Here is a 24,918-nt window from a genome sequence, read left to right on the forward strand (position 1 = left end):
TAGACATTTTTGGGTTTACCTTAATTTGCATTAAACCCACAAAGAATAAGATTTTTTTCCAGTTATTCATTAAAATGCTGCTGCTCAGGATAGCAAAGTCTCTAAGAAGTGGCATGGTAGGTTTCTACTATAGTACATTTAACACGGCCTCAATTTGGCCACCAGTGAAGAGCAGCACATGAGATCCTTCTTTACCTACTTGATGTCCATCTTCTCACACTTTGTGTTTGTATGTTTGTGTTAAGCTACAATGCAAAGATAACCTGTTTTAAAATCATCACCTCTGATTTAGTTACTATTCTGCATTCAATGGGAGAAATTTATCCAAGCTAAACTAAAGGGGCTTTGATTTTGTTTTTCTTTCTCCTTTTTTCTTTGTAAAAAGGAAAAACCTAAGAGAGATTATCTAACGTCATCAAATTCTGGAATATTGCATATCCACAGTCATCAAACTTAGGTTTGTCCCCTCTTCTGTGCCTTTGCTCTCCACAACTCCATTACTCCATTCAAATATGCTCAATGGTTGGTTTCTCAGAGTGTCATCTTGCAGACTTGAGACTTCATAGGGAGTCCTAGGCAGTAGATGAGGAATGGCAAAGGGAGGTAACTGGGCGGATATATCTGAGAGCAGCTCAACTTTGCAGAACCTAAAGACCTTGGGATGGTGCAGAAAATTCAGATATGAGTTCCTGAGACCCCCCAGGAAGGTAGAGTTGCACTATAAGGTCTGAGAGCTGGCAGACTGGAAGAGGCCCAGCTATACTTAAACACTTCTCTGCCTTCCACCAAACTTGCATAATTAGCACATCCAGTTAGTTGTCATGCCACTAACAGAAACCACCCCTGTCGGAGGGCAGTCTATGGTAATCTATCTTTTCTTGAGCCTTCCCATTATCATCTCACTGCCATATCCAAAATTGCTCCTCAAACAGTTTTTCCAAGCCCCCTCAGTAATTTTTCTGAGTGTAGTTATGACAATATAAATTTATTCAACTCCTTGCATAATACAATTTGGGTCAAATTGCAGGATGACACCACTTCTTAAGAGAACAGTGCAAGAAAGCAGAAAAATAAGACAAAGTAGAAATAATTCAGAGAAAACCAAAACCTTGCTAATATCCTTCTTTTGAAGACTGGGGCTGAAGAAAGGGTGGACTGAGAGTAGAGATAGGTATTATCTACCTGGGAGTCACTTTTCTAACCACAGAAAAAAAATAATACTAAGGACACTAAGCATTGCTGCTAAACAGTGTTTTTTTATTTTTTTTATTCTGATCTAGTGCCAGCAGGGGGGAAAAATAGTAATCTCCTAGGAGCCATTGTCATTGCTGAGGACCAAGAACAGCAAAAAAGCTGTCTGCACAGAAATGCTAAACCTCAAAATAAGAAACATAGGACATTTCTGCAACCCAAATTCTCACAAATGCACCAGTCTATCCCTAGATCAAGGAAATAACTGAAAATCTGAAAGGTATCCAGCTGAAATTCAAGGACAGTTCTTTACTGTAGCTGAGCTGCCCTCCAGCTTTGAAAGAACTTTGTGTGAAGACGTGACTCTGACCAGTCTCCCCAAACAGCTGAAGAGCAGAACACAAACCATGAAGTGTCTACACTGAGTCCATTTTCCAAGAGGTATATGAAAAGATTTTAAGATCAACACAGAAAATAAACCTACCCAGCCTATTTTTAGGCTCATAGCACCTTCCAGGATACATCATGCACTTGATGTTTGGAGTTGCAAACCCTGAATGTCTGAGATAGCATGATGGTATATAAACCCCTCCAAGGATAACAGCTATAAAGCACAGGGGAAACTGCCTGGTATTCTGGAATCCAACTGTGATGGGGGTAGGGCTGGGGAAGGTGAGGCTTGGAAGACCTTCCTACTTCCTTCAGGAGTACCAATAACAGGACCTTATTACTCCCATTTCAATTACCAACCTAGCTACATTAGTCTTGCAGTTTAAAAGACTTCACTCCTAATTCAGGCAGAGGCAAACTTTCAGACCTATTTTCTGGTACCATTGTGACTTGTTTTTTTTCTCTGTCTTTAAAGGTGTCTTCTGTGGAAATTGAGGACAGCTGTGCCAGGGGCTACTAGACAAATGTCATTATTTGTCTTTAAACTGCTTCATGTCATCATTTGATACTATTTGCCCATATTTAATGGGCAAATAGTATTTGTACTATTATGTAGACCCAGAAAACTATAAATTGTACTTATATTAATCTTTGTTCCCAAGGCCAGTGTTTTTCTTTCTTTTTTGGTAGCCTCTAATTATTTTCTTTTTTGGTAGCCTCTAAATTAGCCTCTAATTAGGGGAGCATCTATAAATAAGTTATTTTAATAAGTTAAAAAATAAATGCCACTTTAAGGAAAAACTTTAATTGGCTAAATTTTGTCCTTAAGCTTTTGCCAGATATTAAAAAGAGAGTGAGACTGAGAGAAAAAAGACGGATCAAATGAGTCAAAAACTACTACTTAAACTAGTCCTAGAAAGTCAAAGCTTAAGTGGGGGACATTAACTTCTAATTTAAGTCTGTTCCTACTCATTTTTCTCTAGCAGGTCCACATCTTCTGTGTCCTTTGCACATGTTAGTACTAATGCCTATCTATGCTTTGCTTCTTTTTATTTTCCCCAGTTGGAATCCCATCCTATTTCCACCATCCAGATCTCTCCCTTTTTTTAGAGCCTGACTCCACCCTTCAATGCTCCAAAGAACATTCTCCACTAAATGTCATCAGGCTATAATGGTACATTTCTTTATATTATTTCACCTATGCCATTTTATATGTCATACATACACGCATACACACACAAAACACACACACACACACGCACGCAATTTCTACCCAACAATATGAAACAATTTCTTTTAAGAAAGGGACCAATTCTTTGATTGATTTTATATTATTAAAAATACCCCTTAAAACAATATACTATTTTTCCACATTGTGGAATAATACATTTAAAATAAAATAGACTTTTCAGATAGCTGGAGTTTTTATTCTGGGAATTCCCAAGAAAGAAAGATAGCTGAAAATACAGAGACGATAGGCATCGTCAGGGAGGTTTCAGTTAATTGGATAAGGTATGGCTCATTTGACTAATTCCTCTTCTTCCCTGAATTCAAGGTTACTTTTATCTTGACTGCTTGAGCTCATGGTATTACTCTTCAAGCAAACTTTAGGAGACTCACAGGACATGAGACTAGATTTCAACTTACAGATTTTCACTTAAGCATAATTTTCACAGCAAAAGAGAAAAATCAGAAGTAGGATATGGCATGAAGCAAAGATGGCAAGATAGATAATATGTGATCTGCTGTGGCTTTAAAAAAGAGAGAGAGAAAAGAAAACTACTGTGGGGAAGGGCAGATGGAAGAGGGAGAATGGTATGGGAATCAACTAGGGAAAATAGTAGATTTTACATCATTTTAAAAGATATTTTGCTAGACAGGAAAAGAAGTCAAAGTAGGTAACAATTCAACCCAACAAACATAGATGAATGAAATACAATAAATGTTGGACCTATCTGCTATCTTGTGATTCCTTCTGCCTGGTTTTGTCTTTCACTATTTTCTCTTAACTAATAACTTCCAAAATCTCATGGACAAATTCTAATCTTCTGTCTCCAAATAACAAATATAAACATTTATTCAAGACTTAGGAATCAGGATATTTGTGTTAGAATCCTAGCTCTGCAGTTGTAAGCTGTGTCTTTAAATAATTCATTCAACTTATTTGACCTTCAGTTTTGTATTTGTAAAATGGGCATAATAATAGTGCCTAAAGTTGTGAGAATGTTACAAAATACCATGAGAAAATGCCTTGAAAATATAAATCTTTATGCAAATATAAAGACTCCTAAGTATATTTTAATATGAATATTTTTATGTCAAATTCAGTGTTTTAAAACACATTTAATAGCTTACCATCCAGAATTGTTTCTTTTTCTTTATATTTTTAATGCTGTTAGCTTTCAATTGTTGTCTTATCCAGCTGGAATGAAAACTTAGGGTTATCTTTGAATCCTTCCCATCTTTAAATATTAACTAACTGCTGCCTGTTATTACTTTGTAACACTGGAGATGTGAATCTCTTTCCATTTTGACTGTTTTTGTGCCTCTTTTTCTCTAGAAGATTGCCTTTGGCATACTACTGTGCAGCTCATTCATCTAAACCTCTGCTCCTACCATCTTACCTCCCTTACAGATTGTTTCAGTAGCTCCTCCATTTAAAGTAAAATTTCCTCAATTAGGCCTTATCATCAGCCACAATCTTACTCTGCCTTAACCTTTCAGAGTGTGTTTCCCCTTATGAATCCTCTGGGCCTCCCAAATGTTTTCTTTCAATCTATCTAGTATATCATGAATAGTGGGTAACAGTGTTATAGGGGATGGTTAGGCTTAAGGCCCTAAAACCATTAAAATGAATATAGTCGTATGAGTCGAGAAGACAGCATATAATTTCATAGCATCAGGGCATTCTTAAGACACCTGGGCTATTGTCTGCTTTTTTCATTTTGTCCATATACACAAATGGTTCATACAATATTAGTTTTGGTTAAAAATAGCTTCTAACTAAAACAATAGACTTATGATGAAAACGAATATGGGAACTTGGATATCTATGGCCAAAATTCATCCAAATCAAGTAATAATAGTTTTTAAGATGATAAAAAAATTATACAAAACTAGTTCCTAAACACACACACATACACTGCCATTTAAAATTATAATTTTGTTTCTCTGAATAGAATTGAAAAGAACACTCAGCCACATTGTTGTAACATGTTGGATCCTATCATTTTTAGGTTGCTAACCAATACCAATTTGCACCAAAAGAAAGAGTTACAATTGATGAAAAAAATTAAACAGATGCAAGTTTGATTTTATCACAGTTTTAATCCCTTTAACACAATATTTCATTTTTTTTGTCAAACACCCACTGAACTCTGTTTTATGAATGTTTTGTTAAAGCATATTGTCCTGACATTTAATGCAAGCAAGTCATTGTTAAAGACATCTCAGTGTATCCTGCCATTATCTCTTTCTTCTGTTAAATGGTCACTGGATACATCAAGTCTACCTCAGAGATGGCTCCAGAATGATGGTTATCTGTCCAGATATAGGCCAAATGAATGTCTGTAAGGAATCAAGTCATTTTTCAGAAAACAGCACTACCCAACTTCAGCTCATGAAAAGGTCCCAAAGTTTTTCATAGACATGATTACTGCCTGGAAGTTTTTCAAAGCAAGAATAATCAATAGCCCAAAAGAACCCCAAACTGAGCCTCAAATCTCCTTTGTTGGTGATGCTAACGTGTATAATTAGGACATAATATATTTCTGTTAAACTTTGCGCATGATTTGAAGATCCTAATGATAAGAAGTTCTATTTTGGACAACTGTGTATTACTCCTGGATTAGCTGGAGATAGTAGATGCAGTAGATACCCAGTGATGGAGACTGCACAACATGGTGTCTTCCCTCAGTTGCTTTAGGGTCACACAAGAAGACACAGAGCACATGGACGTTGAACTTCATGATAAAATACAAATTGTGTGATGCAAATAGCTAAGTGGTTGTGCGTAACAAATACTGAACAAACGGATAGAAAATGGATTCCAGGGAGTTTGCAGTATCACTCACCATGGTTGGAAGAGGGTATTGGGGCTCAATCTTAAAGTTACATGAACACTTTTTATTTGATACCAGATGTAACTGAACAATGTTCCTTTTGATGTACGAGGCCAACCAAAATATCACCTCCAGGTTTTCTTTTCCCTTTAATGCAGGAAATTTAATTTGGTAGGAAAATATAGGTCTCTTCTCACCTTCTTCAGTTTCCTCCCTCCCTCCCTTCCTCCCTCCCTTCTTTCCTTCCTTTCTTCCTTCCTTCCAAGTCTTAGTACATATATAGAGAGGCATTCTGGCCATTAGTTTTTCATGAAAGTAGTTTATTCCTGAATCATAGGCTGTTTACAGTCATTATACAGCTTGCATATATTTATCTTTAATCATCAGTCGCCTGGGAAATGATACAACATAAGATGTTGGTATGAGACAGATATTCTTCTCTCTTCCATTGTTGTCTCTCTCTCTCCCTGTGTGTGTGTGTGTGTGTGTGTGTATTTATAAGGAAAGACTGCTGCTGTGTTAAATAATCAGATGTAATGCTTATAAGCATTTTATATAGTATTTCAAAACACAGACCCATAGCCAAGGAAAGTATTCCCTGTTACGATATTGCTGCTTAACAGTAAACCACTAATAGTATCCCTGAATCCCTGGGTGGTATTAGAAACAAGTCAGCACACCTGAGCTAAGGAGAATACATTTAGGTGGAGTTATACTGGATTTCAGCCCCTTGTTTCTCAGAGTCAAGGAGAGGGAGATAAGACAGTAAAATACTGCTTTTCAGTGGGTCATTTTGAGAGGTGACAGCCTGCTGGCAGTCCTCACAGCCCTCGCTCGCTCTCGGCGCCTCCTCTGCCTGGGCTCCCACTTTGGCGGCACTTGAGGAGCCCTTCAGCCCACCGCTGCACTGTAGGAGCCCCTTTCTGAGCTGGCCAAGGCCGGAGCCGGCTCCCTCAGCTTGCAGGGAGGTGTGGAGGGAGAGGCGCGAGTGGGAACCGGGGCTGCGCCTGGCGCTTGCGGGCCAGCTGGAGTTCCAGGTGGGCGTAGGCTTGGCGGGCCCCGCACTCGGAGCAGCCGGCCGGCCCTGCCTGCCCCGGGCAATGAGGGGCTTAGCACCCGGGCCAGCGGCTGCGGAGGGTGTACGGGGTCCCCCAGCAGTGCCAGCCCACCGGCGCTGTGCTCGATTTCTTACCGGGCCTTAGCTGCCTTCCCGCGGTGCAGGGGTCGGAACCTGCAGCCCGCCATGCCTAAGCCTCCCACCGCCTCCATGGGCTCCTGTGAGGCCCGAGCCTCCGCGATGAGCGCCGCCCCCTGCTCCACGGCGCCCAGTCCCATCGACCACCCAAGGGCTGAGAAGTGCAGGCGCAGGGCGCGGGACTGGCAGGCAGCTCCACCTGCAGCCCCCGTGCGGGATCCACTGGGTGAAGCCAGCTGGACTCCTGAGTCTGGTGGGGACGTGGAGAATCTTTGTGTCTAGCTCAGGGATTGTAAACGCACCAATCAGCGCCCTGTCAAAACAGACCACTCGGCTCTACCAATCAGCAGGATGTGGGTGGGGCCAGGTAAGAGAATAAAAGCAGGCTGCCTGAGCCAGCCGTGGCAACCTGATCGGGGTCCCTTTCCAAGCTGTGGGACCTTTGTTCTTTTTCTGTTTGCAATAAATCTTGCTACTGCTCACTCTTTGGGTCCACACTGCTTTTATGAGCTGTAACACTCACCTCGAAGGTCCGCAGCTTCACTCCTGAAGCCAGCGAGACCACGAGCCTACCGGGAGGAACGAACAACTCCCGACGCGCTGCCTTAAGAGCTGTAACACTCCCCGCGAAGGTCTGCAGCTTCACTCCTGAACCAGCGAGACCACGAACCCACCAGAAGGAAAAAACTCCGAACACATCTGAACATCAGAAGGAACAAACTCCGGACACGCCGCCTTTAAGAACTGTAACGCTCACCGCGAGGGTCCGCGGCTTCATTCTTGAAGTAAGTGAGACCAAGAACCCACCAGTTCCGGACACAATTTCAAGTCCTCAGGGTGAGTTTTCCCCAGCTGAGTGAGAATATAAATTAGTCACAGGAGTACCCTGAATCGCTGTTTGGTTGGACTAGTTTTTCTAGGTGAACACTGTGCTGGCTGTGTGGCACAAACTCCTAATTGGTCAGACTGAAATTTCCTTGCGAAGAAAGAGGAGTATGTTTTTCTTGAATCCTATTATTTCTTAACTCCTAGGACAGACTTCTGCACAGTAAGGGCCTTTCAAATATACCTATAAGGATAATTATATTAGCTTTTCAGAAGACAATTACCAGGACTGTGTGATTTGTGCTTTTCTATATTTTTCCCTTTGTGCTTAGCTTAAATCTATTTGGCAATGTTGGTAGTGACTTTCTTGAATACTGTAAGGTTCTATGAACATTAATCTAGCTAATTTTATTTTATGCCACAGCAGATTCTCAAAGCAGAATATTGGTCTCGGCTGGGCGCAGTGGCTCATGCCTGTAACCGCAGCACTTTGGGAGGCCGAGGCAGGTGGGTCACCTGTGGTCAGGAGTTCAAGCCTGGCCAACATGGTGAAACCCCATCTCTACTAAAAATTGGCTGGGCTTGGTGGTGCCTTTAATGCCAGCTACTTGGAAGGCTGAGTTAGGAGAATTGCTTGAACCCCGGGGGAGAGAGCTTTCAGTGAGTGGAGATCATGCCACTGTACCTCAGCCTGTGCCACAGGAGCAAAACTCCGTCTCAAAATAATAATAATAATGGTCTCATGATACTCATAATAGTGGTAGTTTGTGCTCTAAAACTGTCAATTATTCTGTAATATATTTGTATTAGGTTGAGGAGAAAAGAATTTGGGGAATCAGAAGAAAGAAATAAAAAGAAGAAAGGAGGCGGCTGAAATTTCAATAGGTCACCCAACATGATCCGTTCCTTGCAGCAGAAGCTAGTATTGTCATAGAGGAAGACACAAGAGTAGGGAAAAGCAGGAGTCTGTAAATCAAAAGAGCTCTGTCCTACTCCCAGTGAGCAGTGCAACTGGAAGAAATTCTAGAACTTCTCTATGCTCCATTTTCTATTTTAAAAACATTTTTTAAAAACTTTCTTAATTATAACACAACCATCTTTTTGAGTATAATTTTTTTCTTCACGAAGTACTAAAGCTACTAGTTAAGCTTCCTTTGTGTAAGCCTCAGAACAGGAAAGTTCTGTTGACAGAGCAATCTCTTTATTTTTTTGTTTTATTTGCCTATAGGATGACATCTTAAAAATCTCAAAAGCAGAAAAACATAGCTGAGAAATGAACAGCTTATTTAGTCTAACTCATGGGAAATGCAGCTAGCACATGTTATAAGACTTCTAGAATTTGTTGATTCATGTGAGCATTAAATATCTTTATTTGATTTTAAAAATGAAACTTTCATTTCAAGCTGCCAAGCCGAAACATTTGCATCCTGTACAAATGACTACTAAAGGCCTTTTCATTGGCAGATTATTGGCTGTGCTATGGAAATGAGAAGATTGACTCTATGAATATTGTATCTTTAGCTGTGATCAACTCATTCTGAAGATGACATGACATGATATGACTGATCATAAAAAATTTATTGGTCTATTTTCCAAAGTTTGTTGAGTTACTTTAAAACATAAAGATATATTTCCCATTTAAGTTTCTTTCCTTTGAAAACTACAATGAATCTTTTTCTGCAAAGACAGATCTTTAAAAGGTCAGCCATTTTTAGCCATTCATGCAGAAGTACATCTCACATTGACATCAAAATGGAAAATATTTTAATTATTTCTTGTTTCACAAATAAAAATAATAATCATTGGACTGAGAAAGGTATAAACAATTTCTGGTAAACTTTTGCTGAGAAAGCTATGAGAAATGAAATTATCAGGGTAAAACTTACAATACTTGCTTAGATTTCAGACGTAAAATAAATTTCCCAGTCATCATTTTAGAACAGCTGTGAGATTCATTATAAATAATGTTATAAATTATACGCGATAATCTTTTTTTTTTGCAATTGTCAGTGTGTTTATCTCTTGTGATCCTTCTTTTTTTCCAAAATTCTATTAGCCCTAAGGAAATGTTTACATTTTGTCAGAAGCTGTTGAGACTAAAGTTTGTGGCTTTTTAACATATACAATGTTAGCATTATTCTTTGTTCACTGAACATCCATAGCTCTCCCTGTGACAGGCTGTCAAGAAATATGTCTCTGAAAAGACAGGTTAGCTCCTCAAAGACAATCACTGATGCAATTCTAAACGATGTTCTACACCCCACCAGAGTGCCCCTTACTGTTCTCGTGTGCAGTGATGTGATGTCTGAACTATTTGTTTGCTCTGCCATAAGATAGCATTAGCAGATGTAATGTGAACAGATCACTCATTTGCATAAATATTTTTGGTAGTGCTTTCAAAGGACCATTCAATCTGCAAGTTGCAATTGGTGAAGCATGTAGCAAGGACTGTTTCTAAAACCATGTAGGCTAAAATGTCATACTACAAGGCAGTTAAAATGTGTTAATATGTGTATGTCCAGAGATTAGAAAACACATGCTGTCATATTTGAGCAGATTCAATACACGTGCATTTTCAGTAAAGCAGAATTAATCATCTGACGTTGAAAGGGCTAGGTTAAATTGCTTTAATTTAAGAAAAAAGCTTCCCTAACACATACTTTATGCTGCCCATCAAGGAAGCTTTCCATATCTAAAATGCATCTTCTTCTACCTGACAGAGCTTTTTTAACATAATATTGTTTTCTGAGCAATACTTAAAATCACACTTCACAGCATGTGATTGCAACACATTTAAAAGTGAAACTGAGCCAGTCCTACTCTTTATAAGGCTGCTGATAAATTTTTTTATCATAATGAGAAATGCCATAGAAGATGAATTAATTCAACAGATGCACATAAGTGTGATTCTGGCCACAAACAATTGCTTTCATCCCTGGGATGCAGCATCGCATGCTTTCATTAAACACCTCACTGTGCTCTAATTATTGACAGTCTTTTAGTCCAAAAACAGCCCGGAAGCAGGTCATAAAACATAATGCCCGGCCAATGGATGCTGGCAGATCTTTGTGAAAAGTTTGGCAAAGGTATCTGAGAAATCTCTGAGAGGAGAAGAAGAGAAAACTAAATACATGCGGCTAAAAGCTAGGGAATACCACAGGGATCTGACTTTTGGACACTTCTTAATATAATACTTTCATTACTTTGGGCTACTTAGCGCAATGATAATTTACTAAATAGGAGCAATTTACTAAAGAGACTCCAGAAATGTAAAAGAATTATTGCACCTCTGGAAAAAGTACATAACATGCCCTCTGAAAAGATGAGACCCAGCATTTCCAATATAGCTGATTTACTACTTAATGCGCATCTGAAACAGCGTGGTGTTGGTTCAGAGAGCAGTTTGCAGCAATTTGAGTTACACTAATCAAATGAAATGGTACATTTTCCTGACACCTAAATGAAGTACACATTTTAAAAAATTACTTAAGAAAATAGATATTTGAAATATTTAGTCATTGTGATGGAAGCTAGCAGACATTTCACACTTACATTAAATTGATGGCTTCTAGTTGTCTCTAAAGATACATCTTTGTAATCATCCATCTTGTAAGTTTGCTTTTAGAAATAAAATCTCATCCTTCTAATTGTGTTTAACCTTATGTCAAAAATATTTTAAATACAGTCCTGTGTCACTTAACAATGAGGATACACTTCTGAGAAACACATCATTAGGCAATTTTGTCATTGTGCAAACATCACAGAGTGTACTTAATAGATGTTATAGCCTGCTAGATTTACCCAGGCTATGTGGTATAGCCTATTGCTTCTAGGCTACAAGCCTGCATGTCGTGTTACTGTACAGAATACTGTAGGCAATTATAACACAATTGTAAGTATTTGTGTACTAAACATAGAAAAGTACAATAAAAATATAGTAGTACAGTCTTATGAGACCACCATGATATATACAGTAATGGTGTTATGTGGTGCCTAACTATATATTTAAGAGACCTCATGAATAGAATGAGAAAGTATAGCCAAATAGGAGTTCTAAAAAATTATATGAGAAATGATGCCATTAAATATTTTTCTTAAAAGGTGATGGGTGTTTGTGTGAGGGCAGAAATTTTGTAAGGTTTATATTACGCTTACAGGTACTGAACACCTGCTACATGCTGGTTATGGTCCTAGGTGCTTAAATTACAAAATTGTACACAACAAACTCCTTTTATTTAACAAATGTAACTGGAAATTATTTGGTGTCACAGAATCGTGTAAGACAGCATCCAAACCAGATCTGGCATGTTAAGGAGATCTCCAGAATCCTGAACTGAGGTGGAAAACCAAAGATGTAGTTGTTTCCAGGATATGAGTAGTATGTGTCTGTTTGGGCACAAGGGGCAATGAGCCTGGGGGTGAATCCAGGTAGAAAGTGTAGAAAATGTGGCTTGGACAAAAACACCAGTATGTGAACTTGTCCTCCTGATGGGATTGGGAAAGTACAGGACAAGGGGGAGAGTCAGATGGAGTCGGGTGGGACTTGGTGAGGTGATGTCACATTACAAAGGACTCATTGACATGCCAGACACCCAAATCTAACTCTGTGTGTCATGAGGAATTGTAAAAGGCTTTTAAGCAAGGTACTGACATGGTCGTAGTCTTTTAGAATGAGAAATGAAGAAGAATTGAAATGAATACAAAATGGACACAGGGAGATAAATTAGAAGACTGATATAGTAAAGGTGAAGACCTCAACTGAGTCAGTCACTGTAGGAGAGAAGATTCTACAGATACTAAAGCAGTAGAATCAAATTCAACTCAAGACAAATTCTATGGAGAAGGTGAATGAGAAGGAATACTCAAATACAAAATCTGGTCTCAGATTTGCTTTTTTTTGTAAAGGTAACTAGACGAGATATTATTGACCCTAGCCAAAAATAAGAGAAGAAAGAGGAGGGGTAATTTGGGGGGAAGAAAATAAATATATTGTGTTGAATGCTGGCCTGGAGCTTATTAAAGAGATTTGGGCTGTGATATGGATTTTAAAGTCACTGGAGTGAAAAAGATTATTAAATTTATGTATGTGGAAGATATCTAGGGAAAATATTTGAAGAGAAACAGCTCCAGGAAAGCATATTAGGAAAAAACACATGCATAACTACTATTGAAGGAATGTAAATCTATACAGCCAACTTTAAAAACACATTCAGAAAAGCCCAAGAAGAGAAGAATACTTTACAGAAAAAAGAGAAAGAATTTCAAGAAAGTCAAAGTCATTTAAGATATTTGAGAACTACAGAGAAGTAAATTAACATAAAGATTGAAGAAAGATCACCTAAATAAAGAAGTAGTTTCAAGGAAGAAGCTGAGATGAGAGAGACTGATGGCAGCGTGCTGGGGGAAGAAAGAGAGGAGAAAGTGATGCCATGAAGAGGAAGCAAGCAAGAGGAAAAAGAGGGGGGACAGCTCCTAGAGGAGGTAGGACCCAGGGATGTGGTTATTTTTATAAGAGGGAGGTTTGAACAAGTTGATTATGTTGAGAATGCAAATTGTATTAGTCTGTTCTAATGCTGTTAATAAAGACACACCTGAGACTGGGTAACTTATAAATGAAAGAGATTTAATTGACTCACAGTTCCACATGGCTAGGAGGACTCACAATCATGGCGGAAGAGCAAGGGACTTCCTTACATGGCAGCAGGCAAGAAGGAAAATGAGACAGAAGCGAAAGTGGAAACCCCTTATAAAACCATCAGATCTTGTGAAACATTCACTACCACAGGAATAGTATGGCAGAAATTTCGTAACATTTAGATTACATGTACAGATACTGAACAGCTGCTATATGCCAGTTGGCTGAGGAGTATTCCATTGTGTATATATGCCACATTTTTAAAATCCATTCATCTCTTGTTAGACACTTAGGTTGTTTCCATATCTTGACTACTGTGAATAATGCTGCAATGAACATGCCGATTTCAATTTCTTTGGGTATATACCCAGAAGTGGGATTGCTGGATCATGTGATAATTCTATGTTTAGTTTTTTGAGGAACCTTTATACTGTTTGCCATGACTGTACTAATTTACGATACCACAATTTCTGCACATCTTTAACTGACCTTTGTTGTCTTTCAACTTTTTAATAAAACTCAATCTAGTATGAGATGATGCTTCATTGGGGATTTAATTTGCATTTCTCTGATGATTAATGATGTTGAGGATATTTTCATACATCTGTCACAGGATCCTTGGAGTGTCGTTTCACCAGCCAGAAACCTCTGTGGCTGGTGGCACCTTTGCCCAAGTTTTGCTCAGGCCCACTGGGCTTGTTCTGCCCACTCAGCCTGGCAAGCAGCACTCAGCTTGCACTACTGGCCGAGATCCCACACCTGCCAAGGGAGAGCTAGGTGCAGGGTGTGAGGGGTGTGTGAGTGAGCACAGGGTCCTGCCACTGCACACAGCCAGGCATGCCAGATGCAGCGGAGCAGGCAGCTCCAGATGTTGGCACAGGTGCCAGCTCTGTGCAAGGCTGCAGCTGGACCAGATGCACCACAAGTGCCTTCTGCTGTGGGCACCTCCATCTGGACAAAGGGGATGCAGTGGTGCCCAGAAGCTTGGAGATGCCAGAAACCACAGAGCCCCAAATAAGGTGTCACAGCCCTGGCTCAGGGAACCCCTATGTCTGGGCTTCTGGAAGCGCCGCAGCTCTTCTCTCCTTCTTATCACCCTCAATGTGGTGAGTTGGGAGGAATGTTTCAGCCCTGTTTTTGTTAAAGCTCTTTCAGTCCCACCATTCAGTGGGTCCCAAGTTCTTGTCCCATGTCCAGGAAGAATGAGGTATATGGACAACTGGAGGGTGAGCAAGGTGAAGAGGTGCTTTATTGAGCAACAAAACAGCTCTCAGGAGACTCAAAGTCAGTAGCTCCTTTCTTTAGACAGGTCACCCCAATGAGTGCTGGCCTCAGCAGAGAGGAGACCTGGTGTGGGTACCTCCTTTCTGCAGGCAGGTCATCATGATGAGTGTGCAGTCCTCAGTGGTGAGGAAGCCCGAAGTGGTTACCTCCTATCTGCTGGCAGGTTGTCCTCTCGTCTCTGTGAGTCTGGCTGAATTTGGGGTTTTTATGGGTTTCAGAAGGGAGGAAGTGCATGCCAATTGGTCCCTGGGCAGCCATGTGCGGGCCCAGAAAAATCACCATAAGTTCGCACTCCCCCTATGGACTCCACCCAGAACTGACAGCCTGGCCCCCAGGGTGCAGGCCATCCCTGGCTTGAAGGTGGGGCTTCACCAGGGACACACACCTTTCTGCCCAGAAGTGTGTCTGCCTCTTGCCATCATCAACCCGCCCCCACAGCACCCATGGCACCCAGGCTGTTTGTGTTGAGGGGCACCTGGAGACCCATGCCAAGCTGCCCTCAGCCTCCCCTTGGCCTCTCTCCCATGCTCACTGGTGCCCAAAGTCTGGAGGGGGACAAGGTGGCAGGGGCTGGCATGTCAGCACTACTCCAAGTGTGTGCACACCTGGCCCAGCCATGACATTGCCAGGGCTTGGCCTCAACTTTGTCACAAAATTGGAGAAGGTGCAGGGAGCAGAGAGAGGCCCAGCAACAGGAGCAGGCACTTCTGAGCCTGCAGGGTCAGGGGAGCGTCCCAGACCCCCAAGAATGCAGAGATGCCTGGGTGCATAGTCACAGCTGGGCAGCTGCTCCTATGCTCAGGAGGGCAGGGCTCCTGCCTGTTCCTGGCTCCCTCTGGTTTCCTGGAGCTTGCAGCCCCAGCCACACCTCCCCTGCTGCAGCCAGCATCTTCGCAGTGGCAGCACCACGTGAGTCACTGTTGCCATCATTTTGGCCATTTGTATTTTTGTTTGTTTGTTTTATTTTGTTTTTGTTTTTTTGAGAAATGTCTATTTAGGTCCTTCAGTATTTTTAAAATCAGGTGATTTGTTTTCTTCTTATTGAGTATGTTGAGTTTCTTGCATATTTTTGGATATTAGCCCCTTATCCAATGTATGATTTGTCAATATTTTTCTCCCAATCTGTGGATTCTCTCTTTATTAATTGTTTCCCTTGCTGTGCAAAAGGTTTCCAGTTTGATGCAATCCCATTTGTCTAATTTTGCTGTCATTGCTTACGTGTTTCGGGTCATATCCAAGAAATACCTACTAAGACAAATGTCATGGAGCTTTTCTTCTGTTTTCTTCTAGTAGTTTTATAGTTTCAGCTTTTACAATTAAGTCTTTAATCCATATTGACTTGATTCTAGTGTAATGGGTGACACAGGGGACCATTTTGATTCTTCTTCATGTAGACATCCAGTTTCCCAATACTATTTATTGAAAAGATGGTCCTTTCCCCATTGTATGCTATTGGCACTTTTGTAGAAAATTAATTGACTTTTGCCATGTCACATAACATGTAAAATAAGAAAAGAAAACACAAAATCAATTGACTGTATATGTGTGGGTTTATTTCTGGGCTCTCTAAACTGTTGGCAGATATGTCTGTTTTTATGCGAGTACTGTCTATTATGATACCTGTAGTTTTATAATATATATATTATAACGTATATTAAATATACTTTATATATACTTATATATTATAATGTCTATATAAAGTATATACTTTATATATACTTGTATATTATAATATACAAGTATATATAATATATACTTACATATGCTCACATATATTATAATGTATATGTATATATTATATACATATACATGTATAATGTATATAATCTATATTACACATTATAATATATAATATATATTACACATTATAATATATAATATGTGTAATGTATATATTATATATATCTATGACAATATAATATATTGTATATATTTATATATAATATGTATTTATATAACATATAATATAAAATATATATTATATATTACATAAATATATATAATATAAATATATATTTATTATGTATTACTTATATAAATATTTATATAAATAATATATATTTATTATATTAAAATAATATATATAATATAAATAATATATAATATACATGTATATATTATAATATATACATGTATATGATATGTACATGTACACATGTATATACATTACATTATATATACATGTATGTATATTATACATACATGTATATATTGCATATTATGCAATATGTATTACATATGTATGTAATATTACATAATTACATGTATGTAATTATGTATGTAATATTACATGTACACACATACATGTATGTAATATTACATCATTACATATAATTATGTAATATTATGTATATATAATATACATATTATATTATATATGTATTATGTATATATTATATATACATGTATATTATATATAGTATATAATATACATTACATATGCTGTATATATAATATACATTACATATACTGTATATGTAATATACATTATAATATACATTACATATACTGTATATGTAATATACATTATAATATACATTACATATACTGTATATGTAATATACATTATAATATACATTATATAACATACATTATAATATACATTATATAATATACATTATACATTATATATACATACATATATAGATGTATACATATATACGTATATATGTGTATACATATATACGTATATATGTATATACATTATATATACGTATATATAATTTATTATATACATTATACAATATACATTATTATAATATACATTATAATATTGAAGTATATATACTATAATATATACTTATACATTATAATGTGTATAATATACATTATTATATATAAGTATGTATTATATATAAGTATATATGTATATAAGTATATATAAATATATGATATATAAATATATATAACATACATCATAATATATATAAATATATATATATATTTTTTGAAATCCCATAGTGTAATGTCACCCCCTTTGTTATTTTTGGTCAAGATTGCTTTGGCTATTCAGGATTTTTGTGGTTTCATAGAAATTTTAGAATTTTTTATTACTGTGAAAAATGACATTGGAACTACGCTAGGGATTGCACTGAATCTGTAAAGAATTTTGGTACGAACATTTTAACATTTTTTTCCAATCCATGAACATAAAATATCTTTCTATTATTTGTATCACCTTTAATTTCTTTAATCAACATTTTATCGTTTTCAGTATTTATATTTTTCACTTTCTTGGTTAAATTTACTGCTAAGTATTTTTTACGCTATTGTAAATTAAATTGTTTTCTTATTTTTTTCAGATGGTACTTTGTTAATGTACAGAAATGCTACTAATTTTAGTATATTGCTTTTGTATTCTGCAACTTTACTGAATTCATTGAACAATTCTAACACTTTCTTGGCGGGGTCTTTAGAATTTTCTACATACAAGAGCATGTTGTTAGTAAACAGACAATTTCACTTCATTCTTTTCTAGTTGGATGCCTTTTATTTTTTTCCTCTTGTCTAATTGCTGTGGCTAAGACTTCTAGTATTACACTGTGTCACAAAGAAGTGGAGAAAGTAGGAATTCTTGTCTTGTTCTTGACCTTAAAGGAGAAGCCTTCAAATTTTCAGTATCGAATATGATGTTAGCTATGGGCTTATACATGACCTTTATTGCACAGAGGAACATTCCTTCTATACCTAATTTGTTGAGACTTTTTATCATGGAATGATGTTGAATTTTGGCAAATGCTTCTTCTGCATCTATTGAGAAGATCATATGCTTTTTGTTCTTCATTCTTTTAATATGATGAGTTACATTTATTGATTTGCATATATTCAACCAACTTCACATTCCAGGGATAAAACCCACGTAATTGTGGTGAATGATTCTTTTAATGTACAATTGCATATGGTTTGCTCTTATTTTTATTTATTTATTTATTTTTGAGATGGAGTCTCACTCTGTCACCCAGGCTGGAATGCAGTCGTGTGATCTCGGCTCACTGCAACCTCCGCCTCCCGGGTTCAAGTGATTCTCCTCCCTTCAGCCTTCCGAATAGCTGGGATTGCAGGCATGCACCACCACGCCAGACTAATATTTGTATTTTTACTAGAGATGGGGTTTCGCCAGTTGGTCAGGCTGGTCTCAAACTCCTGACTTTGTGATCCATCCTCCTTGGCCTCCCAAAGTGCTGGGATTACAAACGTGAGCCACAGTGCCTGGCCGGGTTGCTAGTATTTTATTGAGAATTTTTGCATCTATCTTCATCAAGATATTGACCTCTAGTTTTCCTTCTTTTTAGTTTATTTGCTAGCTTTGTTATCAGGATAATGCTGGCCTCATAAAATTAGTTTTGAAATATTCTCTCCTCTTTAGTTTCATGGAAAAGTTTGAGAAAGATTGGTATTGGTTCTTTAAATGCTTGGTACAATTCAGCTGTGAAGACATCTGTTCACTGGCTTTTTTTCAATTATTAATTCAATATCCTTATTAATTATTTGTTCAGATTTCCAATTTCTTTATGATTCAGTCTCAGTAGGTTATATGTTTCAGGGAATGTATTCTTTTCTTGAGATTGTTGAGTTTTTCGGCATATAATCGTTCATATTAGTCTCTTATGAGACTTCCTGTATTATCATTGTAATGTCTCCTCTTTCATTTCAGCTGTCTTTGGGATTAGTTGGTTCTTATTTTTCTAGTCTCTTGAGATATAATGTTAGGTTGTTTATTTGATATTTTTCATCTTTCTTGATGTAAGCATATATTATTATAAACCTATTTATTAGAACTTCTTTTGCTGCATCTAGTAAGTTTTGGTATGTTGTGTTTCCGTTTTTATTTGTCTCAAGATATTTTTAAAATTTCTCCCTTTATTTCTTCTTTATCCCAGTAGTTTTTTTTGGGAGCATATTATTTAACTTCCACTGTTAATTGTCCATAATTCATTTTATTGATTTCTAATTTTATACCATTGTGATTGGAAAAGAAATTTGATATGATTTTGATCTTCTTAAATTTGTTACGACTTGTTTTATGGCCTAATATATGATCTATCTTGGAGAATTTTCCATGAGCACTTGAAAAAATGTGTATCCTGTTGCTGTTGGGTGGAATATTTTGTATACGTCTATTAAGTCCATTTGGTCTAAAGTATAGTTCATGTCCAATGGTTCCTTATTGACTTACAGCCTAGATGATCTGTCCAATGTTGAAAGTGGGATGTTCAAATTTCCTACCACTGTGTTGCAGTCTGTGTCTCCTTTAGATCTTTTAATATTTGCTTTATATATTTAGGTGCTCTGATGTTGGGCACATATATACTTAAAATTGTTAAATCCTCTTGATAAATTGACTCATTTATCACTATTTAATGACATTCTTTGTCTCTTTTTACAGTTTTTGACCTGAAGTTTATTTTCTGAAATAAGTGTAGCTACTTTTGCTCTCGTTTTGTCTTCATTTGCATATTTTTTCCATCCCTTCACTTTCAGACTATGAGAGTCCTTTAAGTTGAAGTTGAGTCACTGATAAGCAACATATACTTGGATCTTGCTTTTTTATTCATTTAGCTAATGTGGCAATTTTAGCTGCAGTTTTGTAGCCAGAATTGCTTTTGGTTTGCAGCGTTTCAGCATTGAAAAGGTGATGTCTCACTGCTTCTACTAGATGGTGACAATTAAAATATATTGCTACCTCCCTCTGCCCATTCTTCTCACTCACCCTCCATTCCTCTTAACCTCCAACCCACAGGGTATTCCTTTAAAATGATGAATTACAGAAATAAAAGAGTGAGGAAGGGAAAGACCGAAATAAGATTTTAAAAACAGAGAAAAGTAAGACAAGAAAATAAAAAGTAAAGTAAAAATGGAGGCCCAGGGGTGACAACAAAAATTATACAGAAAATAAGAAAATGATGGTATTTGAAAAATAAGCCTTTTGCTTATGTCAGGATACTTATTTTTACACCCACAATGCATATTCAACCTAGATGACAAAGCAGCATGTAATCAAGTCACACGTGGGAAAGGAAGTTGCAGATATTTTTTCAAAATCATTATAGAAAATGTGACTCACAGAGGCCTTACATTTCTACTCCTGTTCAGGATAATCTTTCAAGTCAGAGAAGATAAAAACAATGTTTAGTGTTTATAAACTATGTGGGTGAAAAGAGCTAGGAGGATAAGGTTCTGATTTCAGAATCCAAATCACAAGCTTTTTGCATTTAATTGTGACAGAAATGGAAGGTTTGTATTAGGTAAGTGTTTGTAAAGAAAAATTCAAATAAGCATTAAGGGATTTTGAAACCCTGATGAGGTAGTTACCTGCTGCATTATTTAGAACACTTGACACTCAAACTGCTGCCCTTTTGTGTGCCACACTGCCACTGGCTGATGTAAGGGCCTCAGAATTTCTCACTTAAGAGGTATAGTAAATGAAAATCCTTTACCAAAACAAGTCCCTGAAGTGTGTCATCCCTCTGCTAGGCATCTAAGGGATGATTTTTTTCACAAATCATATTAACTCACCAGTACAATAGTAGTAATACTCATTGTAAGTTGCTGAATTTTGCAACTTAACGAATGACAAGAACATGGCATAGGTCAGTGATGCATGTTATGCTTAATTTTGAGTGAGTGACTTGCATGTTATATCTCTGCCTGTCTGAAAAAAAGTTGGTGAAAATAGAGGCACTAAACATCATTAGACTTCCATGATTATACTACATTTTTGCATAAAATAAAACTTTCAGATGTTTTATAATTACTACAGTGTATTATCAAAATTTTATTATGCAATTAAAACATTAGCTACAACAAATATAAATATGTTCATGTGTTCTTAATTACAGCACTTTAATAATCACTGTTCACTTGTGTATAAGCTGTTTACATACAACTGGAAGCACTTTATGTGAATTAAATTAATATGAAAGTGGGATTTTAAACTTCTAAATCTATTTTTTTCTATAAATGGAAACTATTAGGTGATTAAAATGTATAACCAAAGGGATAAAACTGACACTGAATAACAGTATAACTGGTGGCTAAGTGCCATGACTCTGGGTTTAGATCCTGACTCTGCTACCCATTATCCATGACACCTGGCACAAGTTGCTTCACCTCTCTGTGCCTCAGTATTCGTATCAGTAAAATAGAAATGCCAATTATAATTAAAACACGTCCTAGGCTTGTTGTAAGGATTAAATGCATTGATATGTTGTGGCACTTAGAATGGCATCTGACACATAATAAGTACTGCATGAGTGATAGTGATGAATATCATTATTATTGCTTGATTGTCAAAGGAGCTATTAATCTAAATTATCAAGATAGGGGTCTTTAGTAAGCTTTCTCAAAAGATTTCAAAAAATGCCTAGGTAAGAAAAGCAAGCAATCAACAGGAAATTTTTCTGTTCTGTCTTAAAAATGCAAAATAGAAGACGGCCTAATAACTAAGGTAAAAGCAAAGGGTCTCAGACTTTCATGAAGAAAGCATAATGATATAGCAGTAGAAGTAGAAGAAACAGGAGTCTTCTGAAAAAGAAAAACTCTCCATATCTCTCCTCCCTGACGAACTCCCCCACCACTTTCTCACTCCTCCTCAAGAAGGAGACCTAATCAGCTAAGGCTGATGAGTCTAATGAGGCCATCTGGTAACATGCAGAAATGAGGAATGCAGAAATGCATCCACTGTGCATTAGATCTCTCTTGTAACACAAGGAAGGGATATACCAAAAGCCTATTTTTTTAAAAAGCAAAACAAATCACTTGCACTCTCTTCATTTCCTTCCTGCAGCCAGTAAGAGTGTGGTAAAATTCTGCTTTAGGGTTTCAGGCATATGGAAACTTGGGCTATATGCTCTAGCCCAGTTTACCGGAGCTATTTTTGGACTTTGGGACAAAAAGCCCAGCTAACAGTAAAGTGCTTGTCTGTTCCTTGGGCTATCATTCCTTGCTTATATATCTCCCTACCAGTGGCTCTGGTCTAGGGTAGGATTGGGCATTCCTGGGTCCTTCCACCTAATCTTGTCTAAAAGCATCTGTATCTCAACACAATCTCTAACATCATGTAATAAATGGGGAAAATAAGAACCATAAAGGGAAAGAAACCTGCCCAAGGTTACATGGTTAGTTAACAGTAGCACTGTGGTTTGAAGCCAAGTTTCCTGACTTCCAGTTTAGTATTCAAAAATGGGGTGTAGTAGCTCAAATAAAGTGGAAAAATGCAGAAAATCCTCAACACTTTGAAAATGTTATTTTTAAAGTAGAAAGCATACAAACTGTTTTTGTATAGAACTGAGTTCTTACCATGCTTTATTCTTTCCTTCCAAAGTCCTTCTCAGAAAAGCCTCATTTTCTTAGCCAAATTCCCACTTAGGCAATTACATCCTGCTCACATAAACTGTCTTTATATCTCAATTGGACTTTGCCCACTTCCGTCTAATTTGTCTTGTTCCCCTAATTGGCTTTGCAGAATTGCTATGTGAGCTTCAAATTGCTGAGCTTCCTCTCTGCACTCCAGGGTATCCTTAGAGGGTCATTGAATAAATTACTTTTTTTTCCAGTGTTCTAAATAGTGCCCTAGTGCCCTGAAAGAGTTAATTCACCTCAGAGAGGTGAGCTGTTATTCACCCAAGAACCAGGATTGTTACTGACCCAAAGGGAGCTGTAATAATCTGGGCATATGGCCAATTAGCCACATGCTGGCTTAGCAGACGTTCAGTAGTTGCCCAACCATTGTTCATACCCCATTGGAAGTGACTCAGCCATGGGGAACATGTGACTGTTCAACTGAATCCCAGGTCTCCCCAAAAGGAGAAATTAGAAGTAGATCTGCCTAAGAATGCTATTAATACCTGACTTGTGGAGGTTGGTTTTTCTTCACACTTAGCTGTAGGAACTCCTAAGTATACAAGTTGGTTCTTCAGTGACCCTGCCTAAACAAGATATTAGATTCCCAAAGGAGCATCTCAGGGATTTTGACTGAAGATATGTATTCCGTGTTTCAAATCCTCTTAGAAGACATAATTATAGGGTGTTATTCCATCTTCTAGAGCTGTCCAATAGAAATACAATGTAGGCCGTATATATAGTTTTAAATTTTCTAGCAGCCACAGTAAGAAAAGTAACAATAAATAGGTAAAATTTATTTCAATCTTATATCTGATTTAACCCAATATATACAAAATGGTATCATTTCAGCATATAATAAATATTAGAATATTATTAGTGAGGTATTTTTCATTATTTGTACTAAGTCTTTTGAAGATGGTGTGTTTTACAGTTTGAGCATGTCTCATTTCAGTAGAAGCCACATTTCATGTGGTCAATAACCATATGTGGCTAGTGGCTTCCATGTTGGACAGCACAGCTTTAGAGGTCATCTAAATTGGTCTAGCCTCAGAGAAGACTATATCTTCCTCTCCTCCTTACCTGTAATGGGTTTCGTTTGCTTATTAGTTTTGCTTTTTCTGGGCAAATTCAGATTCCCTGAGCTTGCTCAATTCTTTCTAAGTTTGGTTCTGGATCTTCAGAATGATCTGTAGATGACCAATTTTTCACAAAGATTTGCATTATGGGACTTTCGTAAGGTGTTTTTGCCCCAGCATCCCAATTCCTGAAATAGAATAGTGGAAAATGATAGACACAGAGCTGTGGTATTTCCAAAAGTATGGAAAATGTAAGAGACAGAATCTTCTTTCCTTTTATTTCTTGATGGTAGAAAGGAAGAGAGAAATATTGAGAAAAAATAAATAAAGTTCAACAGTTCCATGAAACATTAAGAACCTACTAAGGATCAGGCCCTTAATGTGCAAAGATGAGCAAGCCATCATAACAATTTAGAAGCTTGCGGTAAAGAGGAGAAGACATCCTCAAGAATGATTTCAATACCATATAGAAGTGATCAATGAGAGGAAATCATAGACTGTGTGTGGGCAAACTGCATGATATTTTGCCTAACTTGGGATACAAGGATACCTTCCTGGAGGAAAAGAAAATAATAAAGTAAAAGCTTGGATGCCGTACAAGAGACCTAAAGTTTGTAAATCACGCTATGAGCTCACTTACTTCCATAAGTGAGGGGAAACCATTGGGAGTTCCTAAGGGAGTCACCCATTTAGGTTTGTGTTTTAGATGGAACACTCTGACTGCTTTACGGAGGATGAATAACATGGAGTGGGAAGAAGGAAAAGGAAGTGGAGCACTAGAATAAAGGGGACAAAGTAGAGGCTGATACAGAAGTGCAGGTGAGAGACTGAGGACTGCCAAGGGTGAAGGGTTAACCTAAGGCAATGGTAGACATATATAAATTAAAATTGTTAGTTTCAGTGGTAGACATATATAAA

The 24,918-nt window shown here is 37.4% G+C and overlaps 1 long non-coding RNA gene across 1 annotated transcript in view; it reads left to right on the forward strand.

Moving 5' to 3' along the window:
• Window positions 1-7,240: 7,240 nt before the first annotated feature.
• Window positions 7,241-24,918, forward strand: part of LOC130541288 (uncharacterized) — a 140,260-nt gene continuing 122,582 nt past the window's right edge. Inside the window, exon 1 of the long non-coding RNA XR_008955326.2 lies at window positions 7,241-7,674. This is a non-coding gene — a long non-coding RNA (uncharacterized LOC130541288). The remainder of the gene's footprint in view (window positions 7,675-24,918) is intronic.

This window comes from Pan paniscus, chromosome 13 (genome assembly GCF_029289425.2).
Source record: "Pan paniscus chromosome 13, NHGRI_mPanPan1-v2.0_pri, whole genome shotgun sequence".
Lineage (NCBI taxonomy): Eukaryota > Metazoa > Chordata > Mammalia > Primates > Hominidae > Pan > Pan paniscus.